We start from the raw sequence: 12,017 nt of genomic DNA, 5'->3' as shown, positions 1-12,017 counted from the left end.
AGCTTTTTAAACAGGACTTATATTTCGATTCCTTCGATTTAGATCCTTTCCCTTATATTTTGTAATTATAACTCTTATTTTTCGGCACTTTCGCATCCCAGGGCTGCTTTGACTATGAAAATACTAGGTATTTTACCTCTTTTTCAAATGTATTTAATTTTAGCGGTAATTTTATATTTTTTCAAGAGTTTTGTTTCACCCTGCTTATATGGACACTTTAGCAATTTAGAATTCATAAACCTGGCTTTTCTAGTCTAGTGAGGTCCTTTCCCCAAAAGCTATTCCACGTTCAGGTGGGAGGGCTTTCCTGAGACCGTTTCAGCAATGAGGGCACTAGGTGCCATGCCTCGTTTCCAATTTATCAAATTTTTAACCAATTTTTTATCTTTTTCAACAATTATATGTTTTAACCAGAGATATACGGATATCTCATAAGCCTTTAAGTCGCAAGCCTGAACTTTCTTGTCCTGCAAGATCCTTCTCCTACAGTTTGTTTTTAGAGGTTTTTTGGGAACCCTTCCTTTCAACCCCTTTCAGAAGGCCTTTGATACTGGACTCCTAGTTAGATTTCTTTGATTTAGACCTTTTGCCCTGTATTTTGTAATTCTAGTTCTTTATTTTTCGGCAACTTTGTATCCCGGGGCCATTTTAACTAAGGGCATACTATTTGTTACGGCTACAGAAAGATAAACGTGGCAATACTAGCCTCTTGCTACATAAATACAGACATGGGGCAAGCTAGTGTTTGCCTATAGCAAGATAGATAAGGAAATTACGAGCAGCATTATTATACTATTCGATTCTTCTTTAACTGACACTTTCCAGCTTAAATTCCCCCCCTCCAATACAACCCCATAATGTATAGAAGTTGGAAACTTGATTTTTTTTTTTTTACATTCCAAGATTTTAGGAGCGCTTCCTCCATTACTCTGGTCTTCTTTAAGGGGTAACTCTTTATACCCTCTCATTGGTCCCAGGATCCCCACCTACAAAGAGCCCTTCCCTTCCTCTATTTGGTGATTTTTAAAGTTTAATATGTTCTGGGTTGTTTTTAACCCAGCGACAACCCATTTCATATACGGAGTAATTTCTGTTCGTTTTAAGTTTTAATGTCGCTCCTTACTTTCAGTTAAAAAACAAGTTTTTTTTATGTAATTTCTGAACGTTTTGAATTAATGCATTTTTGCTTTTGGCTCTCCACACATAAATTATTAAAATGAAATTTGCATACTAATTCTTTTTTTTTTGGCTAAATGGCTTTCTCTTAGTTTTGATCAGACGATTCTGAAATATAAGGGGTGGGGAAGGAGGCCTAGTTGCCCTGCAATTTTTCGGTTACATAAAAAGGCAACTATAAATTTTAATTTTTAATTCTAAAATTAGAATTAAATTTCTAAAATTTTTAATTCTAAAATTAAAAATTTTAATTCTTAAGTTACATACGTAACTTAAGAATTAACTTACGTAACGAACTTTTATATTCTTAAATTTTTATTATGTATATGAGGGGATTTGTACCCTCGTTAATACATCGTTCTTTTAAATCGTAAGTTTTGTCCCAATTCTTTAAGAATGACCCCTGAATCAGAAAGGCCGTAGAATAAATAGCTGAAATTACTAAAAATATTATAGTATAAAGAGCGAGGTATTTATCTCCTCCTAAATACCTCGCTCTTTATACTAAATTATTTTTAGACTCCTCATATGCGTAATAATCTCTGTTCGTTTTAAGTTTCAAAGCTACTCCTTACTTTCAATTGAAAAAACTTTTCCATGTTTATTTTTTCATTGTTTTTTTATAGTAATTTTATAAAATCATGCGCCCTTTTCATTGAATTTCTGTTCCCTCATGACATATTTCTCCAAGTAAAGATCCTCCCACATAGCTCCCTCCCCTAAACCCCACCCCCAAAACCAAAAAAAAAATCCGCTGAAAACGTCTGCACACTTCCCAATAACCATTATTATATGTAAACACTGGTCGAAGTTTGTAACTTGCAGCCTCTCCCCCAGGGACTTTGGGGGAGTAAATCATTCCCAAAGACATAGTTATTATGGTTTTTGACTATGCGGAACAAAATGGCTATCTCAAAATTTTGATCCGTTGACTTTGGAGAAAAAGTGAGCGTGGGAGGGGACCTAGCAATTTTTTTGGTCACTTAAAAAGGGCACTAGAACTTTTCATATCCGTTAGAATGAGCCCTCTCGCGACATTCTAGGACCACTTGGTCGATACGATGACCCATGGGAAAAAAATTAAACACGCACTAGTGATTTGTCTTCTGGCAAAAAATACGATATTCCACATTTTTGTAGATGGGAGCTTGAAATTTTTGCTATAGGGTTCTCTGATACGCTGAATGCGATGGTGTGATTTTCGTTAAGATATGACTTTTAGGGGGTGTTTCCCCCTATTTTCCAAAATAAGGCAAATTTTCTCAGGCTCGTAATTTTTGATGACAAAGACTAAATTTGATGAAACTTATATATTTAAAATCAGCATGAAAATCTGATTCTTTTGATGTTTTTAGAATTTCGTTTACTATTGAGCCGGGTCGCTCCTTACAGTTCGTTACCACGAACTGTTTGATTTTTAAGAATTTGTTTTTACATATTGCTTGCAATAAATTTGTTTTTCATATGAGGGGGCGGAGATTAACCTATGAGCTGACTATCCTGAACATTCCAGGTATCAATTTTCACACAATTTCCTTATTATTAGATTTTTGCTCCCAACATTTCTTTTTTTTTAGCTTTGCTAATATTCCAATACAAAACAACATTATTTAAAAGATATTATAAGATTTTTTTCATATTTTATTGTTTTTTTCGGATTTACTGGGCACAGATCTTGGGAATTTGTCTTAGGGCACTAGCCCGTCTGGGTTTTGAGGGTTGGACCGTGATTCAATTTTTCTTTAATGTAAGTATGTTTTATATTTTTTCTCAGATTTAATGGACTCAAATTTGCTAGTTTGTCTTAGGGCGCTAACCCTTCTAGATTTTGAGAGTTGAACCATGATTTCATTTTCTTTAAAATAACATTTTTCACATAGTCATTGTATTATATTATCGGATTTAATGGATTCATATTTTAAGTTTGTCTTAGGGTACTAACTCTTAATGTTTTGAGGGCTGTATCATTTCATTTTTCTTTCATGTAAAATTTTTTCCTTTTTTATTATTTTTTTTGTATTTAATGGACTCGAATTTTGTGGCTTCGTTTTACTGTGGTAACTTTTCAAGGTTTTGAGGGCTAGACCTTTATTTCATTTTTCTTTAATATAAGATTTTTTATATTTTTTTTTTTGTCGTATTTAATCGACTCAGATTTTGTGACTTTGTCTTAAGGCTCTTGCCCTTCTCGGTTTTAAGCGTTCGACCATGATTTTATTTTCTTGAATGTAAAATTTTTCTTCGTATTTTATGATTTTACTGGATTTAATGGTGTCAGATTTTGAGAGTTCGTCTTAGGGGCACCAAACATTCTTGGTTTTGAGCACACACGTTCTAAATTAAGTTTTAACGTATTTTAATCCTTAAGGGTTTTCTGCTTTCACTTTATGAAATTCTAACCGATTATTTCCTTGATTTTTGAGATTTGTTTTTTTAAGGAAACGTCTCAATGTCCTGCTCTGAGGCCTGGGGTCTTCTAAGGCTTGGACCCATCACACTATCCATTTTCTTTTATCTCACACTGTCTAACTTAAATGTTGTCGCATATCAGTGTTTAAGGTTTTTAGGTTTTGCATTATTAAATTCTAACCGATTACTTCCTTGATTTTTGACATTTTTTTTTATTAAAGAAACATCTCAATATCCTACTCTGAGGCCTGGGGTCTCTAAGGTTCGGACCCATCATACTATCCGTTTCCTTTGATCTCACACTTTCTGACCTAAATTTTGTCGCAAATCAGTGCTTAAGGATTCTAGGTTCGGCATTATTAAATTCTAACCGATCATTTCCTTGATTTTTGAGATTTGTTTCTTATTAAGAAACGTGTCAATATCCTGCTCTGAGGCCTAGGGTCTTCTAACGTTTGGACCCATCATACTATCCATTTCCTTTTATCTCACACCTTCTAACTTAAGTTTTGTCGCATATCAGTGTTTAAGGTTTTTAGGTTCTGCATTATTAAATTCTAACCCATTATTTCCTTGATTTTTGAGATTTTTTTAAAGAAACATCTCAGTATCCTGCTCTTAGGCCTGGAGTCTTCTAAGGTTTGGACCCATCATACTATTTATTTCCTTTCATCTCACATTTTCTAACTTAAATTTTGTCGCACATCAGTGTTTAAGGTTTTTAGGTTCGGCATTATTAAATTCTAACCGATTATTTCCTTGGTTTTTGAGATTTGTTTTTTTTAAAGAAATGTCTCAATATCCTGCTCTGGGGCATGGGGTCTTGTAAGGTTTGGACCCATCATACTATCCATTTCCTTTTATCTCACACTTTCTATCTTAAATTTTTTCGCATATCAGTGTTAACGGTTTTTAGGTTCCGCATTATTAAATTCTAACCGATTATTTCCTTGATTTTTAAGATTTTTTAAAAGAAACATCTCAATATCCTGCCCTGAGGCCTGGGGTCTCTGAGGTTTGGACCCATCATACTATCCATTTCCTTTCATCTCACACTTTCTAACTTAAATTTTGTTGCATATTAGTGTTTAAGGTTTTTAGGTTCCGCATTATTAAATTCTAACCGACTATTTACTGTATTTTAAGGTCTGGTCTTTTTTAAGGAGAAGTATCTATATATAACACTAGAGCCTGGGAAATTTTGAAAACTTCAACCCATCATACCATCCAATTCTTTTTATCCCACACTTTCTAGTTTAAATTTTACCATATATCAGTGTTTAAGTTTTTCTTTTTCCACTTCATTAAATTCTAACCGATTACTTCCCATATTTAACGATTTGGTCTTTTTTAAGGAAAACTCCTCATATCCCACACTAGAGCTTGGGCTCTTTTGAAGCTTGGGCCCATTATACCTTCCAAATCTTTTTATATTGCACTTTCTTACTTACAGTTTTTTCATATTTCAGTGTTTATGGTTTTCTGCCTCCACTCTATTAAATTTTGGACAATTATTTCCATTATTTTAAGATTTGATTAGATCCTCGTAGGTAGTTGATTCAGAGGCTTATTATCCAAGATACTGACTTTGGTATTTGGTTGAGTTTGTTGCAGTAAAAAGTGTTCTTATTAATTTTTTTGGTACTAAGCCAGTAACTAATACTCACGAAAATTATCAACTATTTTTATTTATTGTGATACTCAGTCAGCAACTAATACCCTCCAAATTTACCTACTAGCCGTGTTTGGTGTATGCAAAAATTTCTTTAATCAGTCTTTTTTGGTACTCTGTCAGTAACTAAAACACTCGGAAAATATCAACTAAATGAGTTCATGGTAATCAAAAGTGCTTTTATTAAATTTTTGATACTCAGTCAGCAGCTAAGACATACGAAAATCACTTAGTAGCTGCGTTTGTTTCCATGCAAAAGAGTTTTTCTATTAAATTTTTGATACCCAGTCACCGATTAAAAGACTTGGAATTTACCAAGTAGCTGAGGTTTAGTCAAATCTGCTTTTATTAATTTTTGAAGCTCAGTCAGCAACTAAAACACTCGGAATTTATCAGCTACCTGAGTATATTGTAATCAAAAGTGTTTTTATTAAATTTTCGAAATTCCGATTTTACTTACTAGCTGAGTTTGTTGTATTTTTATTAATGTTTTGACACTCGCATAAGTGAAAGTGCTTTTACTGATTGTTTTTGGTATTCTGTCAGCAGCTACAACACTCAGAATTTAATAAGTCCCACAGTTTATCGCAGTCAAAAGTCTTTTTAGTAGATTTTTGCCGCTCAGTAAGCAACTTTACCTACTAGCTGAGTTTGTTCCATGCAAAAGTGCTTTTCTATTATTGTTTTGTTACTCAGTCACCAATTAAGGCTTTATAGTACATTTCCCTCATAGATCTTTTGTATCTTCGCTTAAAATATATACTACTTTATTCCCTAATAAATCTAATTCAAAAAAAGAAAAAAGAATGTAACTGCAAACATAATTTTTCTAATAGGAAAAATCCCGACTATTATTTCTTTGTCATCTTCATTTCATATTTCATAAATATCACAAATACAGTTTTTTGTTTTAAGTGTATTTCATGTCTTTTTAAAACATGGAAAAAGTTGAAGAATTTCCAAGTAATAAAGGTAAAAAAATAAAAATTCAAAAAAAAACAAGTACCAAAAAGAAGGGTTACAAAAAGTTTGTGGATTGGGGTATGGGGCACTTGGATGTGGGACATGGATGATCAAAAGCTCCCTCTAAAAGAAGTGCTGACATAAGCACTCATTCCTATAAATACGATAATACAAGCGGTTACACTATGCCAATGTTATAGATGCTGTCATGGAAAGCTATGTTATAGATTTTGTTATGTAAAGTTCAATACTATATCACAAATTCTATTAGTCCAATTTGAAATCAAACAAAGCGGTTTACTTTCTTTTGTTAATTATATTCAGACAGAAATCTTTTGCAAATGAGGTAAGCTTTGGATACCTGTCTGTAGGTAGGTCAATGGCCCAAATTGGTTGTTCATCTATAAATAGGCAAGCTTTAGTGTCCAAATAAGGGTTTACCTTCTGTACCTGTTATACCATCACTACTGTGTTGTTCGTTAGGTGACAAGGAATCTATTCCAGGATATTTTTTCGAAGGTATAAGTTGACTTTCAAATCCTTTTCGAAAAAACCTCTCAAATAAAAATAGTAATTTAATTACGCGCAAAATGAAACAAAATACCGTAGATTTTAAACGACAAGGGTTACTGGCAAAGGGATCAATTTCTTTAATCAGTAATATATTTAATTATTATGCATTCAATCTTAAAAGGAAATCAGACTCAAACCGAAATGACAGAAACAGTTATTGCTTCCGTAGATTATAACAGCTGTAAAACTATCTTTATGCAGTTTTCTACGCATTATAATAGTTTATAGAAGGACAAAGGATGCTCAATGACACAACAGTTAATTGTTACTTATAATTCCCTTCGTTGTCTTAAAACTTGAACCAACTTTCTTTTTTTAAGTTGTACCACACCACTGAATTTATTAACCCCTCGAAATAATTAAAATGTTTTTTTGCAAGAACGAATCTTTTTACGGAAAAAAATAATGTCAAACTCCTTGATCAAAGACTTCGTGGTAAAAGACCGTAATAAGGAGCGATGAGGCTCAATAGTAACCGAAACTCTAAAAACAGAATTTGATATCAACCGATAAATCAAAAGAATCGGCTTATTATGATAATTTCAAATATGTAACATTCACTAGGTTTAGTGTTACTCATCGAAAGTTAAGAGCCTGAGAAAATTTGCCTGATTTTTGAAAAATTTGTCTGATTTTCGCAAATTTGTCTAATTTCAAAAAACACACCACTTAAAAGTCAAAGAAGTTTAATGAAAATCACATCATTAGATTCAGCGCGTCAGAAACTTCTACTGTTGAAGTTTCAAGCTTATACCAACAAAAATGTGGAATTTCACATTTTTTTTTTCAGGAGAAAGATCGCAGCTGCGTGTTTGTTGTTGTTTTTTTCCCACGGGCGATCTAATCGGACCAATGGTCCTTGAAGATCGGCAGAGGGCTAATTGAAACGAAAATTAAACGTTCTAGGGTCATTTTTAAGTGTCCAAAAAGATTGGAGGGCAGCCCCTGCAGAAAGGACTGTAAATTGTGAAATTTGCCCATATTGTTCAGTATAATATTTGTCATAGGGAAGTAGACACAACCCATAGCACAGTGTTACAGTATTCGGCTGCAGATTGGGATGCTACCGGTTCAGACTTGATTTTACTCAATTTTTTCGGAAAATGAAGAGTTGTCACAATGAACTTTAAAATAAAATGATTAAAATATTTATCACACAGTTTGTGGTAACGAACTTTAAGTTAGGAGCGACTCGGCTTAATAGTAACCAAACTCAGAAAACAGAATTTTGATAACAATAAGTAAATTAAAAGAATAGGCTTTTAATGCAGATACTGAGCAAATTTGCCTGATTTTGAAAAAGGACGAAAACACTCTCAGAAGGCCAAGCCATTTTAATGGCTCTTTGCCATTAATGCAGTTTACAATCTTAATGACTGCAGTTTACAATCTTAATGAATTTTATGTCACTTGGTATTTACCAAGTGACATATAGTGATCGCAAATTCTGTCGGCCTGTCTGTCGGTCTGTCTGTCCCGGTTTTGCTAGTTTAGGCACTTCCAGATAAGCTAGGACGATGAAATTTGGCGGGCGTATCAGGGACCAAACCAAATTAAATCAGAAATAGTTGTTTCCCCGTTTTGACCATCTGGGGGGAGTGGGGGGAAGGTTAATTTGGAAGAATTAGAAAAAATGAGGTATTTTTAACTTGGGGAACCCAAAAATCTTGGAAAACGCCAGTGGAGGGATAGTGATGAAACTTGGTGGGAAAATATTGGTGAGCAAAAGCCCTAGATACGTGATTGACATAACCGGAACGGATCCGCTCTCTTTTGGGTAGTTGGGGGGAGGGTTAATTCTGAAAAATTAGAAAAAAGAGGTATTTTAAACATACGAAGGGGTGATCGGATCTTAATGAAATTTGAAATTTAGAAGGATCTCGTAACTCAGATCTCTTATTTTAAATCCCGACCTGATCTAGTGTCATTGGGGGGATCGGAAATCTTGTAAAACGCTTAGAGTGAAGAGATCGGGATGAATCTTGGTGGGAAGAATATGCACAAATCCAAGATATGTGATTGACATAACCGGATTTATTCGCTTTTGGGGAGTGGGGGGGGGAGTAATTCTGAAAAATTAGAAATAATAAAGTATTTTTAACTTACGAAGGGGTGATCGGATCTTAATGAAATTTGATATTTTGAAGGATCTCGTAACTCAGATTTCTTATTTTAAATCCTGACTGGATCCAGTGTCATTGGGGGAGTTGAGAGGGATCAGAAGTCTTGGAAAACGCTTAGAGTGAAGAGATCAGGATGAAACTTGGTGGGGAGAATATGCACCAGTCCAAGATATGTGACTGACATAACCGGACCGGATCCGCTCTCTTTGAGAGGATGAGGGGGGAGTAATTTGGAAAGATTCGAAAAAATGAGGTATTTGTAACTTACGAACGGGTAGTCAGATCTTAATGAAATTTGATATTTATAGGGATCGTGTGCTTCATAGCTCTTAATTTAAATCCCGACCTGATCCGGTGACATTGGGGGAGTTGGAGGGGGGAACCAGAAATCTTGGAAAACGTGAAAATTGAGGTATCTTTATCTTACGAATGGGTGATCAGATCTTGTGAAACTTGATGTATAGAAAGATCTTATGTTTCAGATGCTCCATTTTCAATTCGAATTGGATCCGGGGACATAGGGGGTTGGAGAGAGGAAACAGAAATCTTGGAAACCGGAAATCTTGGAAAACACTTGGAGTGGAAAGATCGGGATGAAACTTGATGGGAAGAATAAACACAAGTTCTAGATACGTGATTTACATATCTGGAACTGATCCGCTCTCTTTGGGGGAGTTGGGTGGGATTTTCAGTGCTTTGGCGAGTACGGTACTTCTGGACGTGCTAGGACAATTAAAATTGGTAGGCATGTCAGGGACCAGCACAAACTGACTTGATAACAGTCGTTTTCCCGATTCGGCGATCTGGGGAGCTGGAGGGAGAGGAAAAATTGAAACAAATGAGGTATTTTTAACTTACGACTGGGTGATCGGATCTTAATGAAATTTGATATTTAGAAGGACCTCGTGTCTCAAAGCTCTTATTTTAAATCCCGACCGTATCTGGTGTTATTGGGAGAGTTGGAGGGGGAAACGGGAAATCTTGAAAAACGCTTAGAGTAGAGAGATCGGGATGAAACCTGGTGGGTAGAATAAGTACAAGTCCTAGATACGTGATTAATATAGCCGGATTGAATCCGCTCTCTCTGGGGGAGTTGAATGGGGTGTTAATTCGGAAAAATTTAAAAAATGAAGTATTTTTAACTTAAGAACGGGTGACTGGATCTTAATGAAATTTGATATTTAGAAGGAACTCATGTCTCAGTACTCTTATTTTATATACCGACCACTTCTGGTGACATTGGGGGGTGTTGGAGGGGAAACCGGAAATCTTGGAAAACGCTTAAAGTGGAGAGATCAGGATGAAACTTGGTGGGTAGAATAAGAAAATGTCGTAGATACGTGATTGACGTAACCAGACTGGATTCGCTCTTTTTGGGGTAGTTCAGTGCTTTGGCGAGTTCGGTGCTTCTGGACGTGCTAGGATGATGACAATTGGTAGGTGTGTCAGGAACTTGCACAAATTGACTTGATAAAGTTGTTTTCTCCGACTTGACCATCTGGGGGGTTGAAGTGAGAGAAAAAATTAGAAGAAATTAGGGATTTTTAACTTACGAGTGGGTGATTGGACCTTAATGAATTTTGATGTTTAGAAGGGCGTCGTGTCTCAGGGCTCCTATTTTAAATCCTGACCGGCATTAAGCCTCTGATTTTCCTTTTAAGTCAACCTATTGATTCTTAGAATTTTTTTAGAGCTAATGCCATATGAGTTCTTGGCTCTTGGTTCTTCCAAGCTCGTTACAATTGCCATATGAGCTCATAGCTCTTGTTTTAGACTCTTTGGTACCCTGTGTTTTTAAATATTTTTTTTCTGATTATTTCGCCCACTTCCCTTTTTTCCACGACGTTTCCATTGAAAATCATTTTTAATGGTATTTTTAATCGGAAACTGGAAAAAATGGCTACCCCCTCTAGATTTTAAATTTTTTTTACCTCCTCCCTAATTTTGGTGAATTGACGCTACTTAAGGAGCGCTGGTTTACCCACCTCTCATGAAGGAAACTTTAAATTTGGATTGACACAGCTCAATAGTAACCGAAACTCTAAAAACACCAAAAATTAATTGAATTTTTATACTGATCAAAATATATGAAGTTCATCAAGTTTAATGTAGCCCATCAAAAGTTACGGGCGTGCGAAAATTAGACCATTTTTTAAAATAGAGGGAAAACCCCACAAAAAGTCAAGTGATCTCAGTAAAACTCACACCATCAGATTCAGTATATCAGAGAACCCAAGTGTGGAGGTTTCTAGCTCCTATACACAAAAATGTGAAATTTATCATTTTGAGCCAGAATTAATATCTAGGATGCATCTTTATTTGTTTTTGCTTTTTCTGCTGGGGCGATCGGACCGAACCAGTAATCCTAGAAGACTGAGAGAGGGCTCACCTGATCAAGAATTAACAGTTCTTATGCTCTTTTTAAGTGACCAAAAAGATCCTCGCCCCTGTTTCCCCCAAAGTCATCTGACAAAAGTTTTTAGATAGCCATCTGATTCAGCATGGTTATAAAGTCCGATAATTATGTCTTTGAGGATGACACGAGTCCCATAATCCCTAAAGAAAGGGTTATAAGCACTAAGATGGACAATTACATATAGTATTCGTTGTTAGGAAATATACGAATTTTGGGAGGGAGAGGAGGAAATTTTTCACGGGGGGATTTTTCTAAGGGAGCGTTTTCCGTGGGGAGGAAAGTTTCCGGGGTAATTTTCCAGGAAAAAATAAACACGGAGGGAAGGGGATTTCCTGACATTATTTGAAAAGCAATCAGAAACAAAATAAAAAAGTTTTCTTTCCAACTGAAAGTAAGGAGTGACATTAAAACATAAAACTAACAGAAATTAATTTGTATATGAAAGGGGCTGCCCCCTGCCCAATACCCCACTCTTTATCCTAAACTTTGGCATTTTGTCCCAATTATTTAAGAACGGCTCCTGAAACACAAGGGTTGTTTAATTAGAATAAGAATCTTTTTAAAGCAGTAAAAAAAAATTCAGCCTGAAGAAGGTGTTATTAAGGAGGGAGTTGCCCCTTTCATATGTGAAATCATTTCTGCTCTTTTGAAGTTTTAACGTTGATCCTTACTTTCAGTTGAAAAA

The sequence above is a fragment of the Artemia franciscana genome, chromosome 15, assembly GCF_032884065.1.
Source record: "Artemia franciscana chromosome 15, ASM3288406v1, whole genome shotgun sequence".
Classification (NCBI taxonomy): Eukaryota; Metazoa; Arthropoda; class Branchiopoda; order Anostraca; family Artemiidae; genus Artemia; species Artemia franciscana.
Note: the sequence above shows the minus strand (reverse complement) of the source record.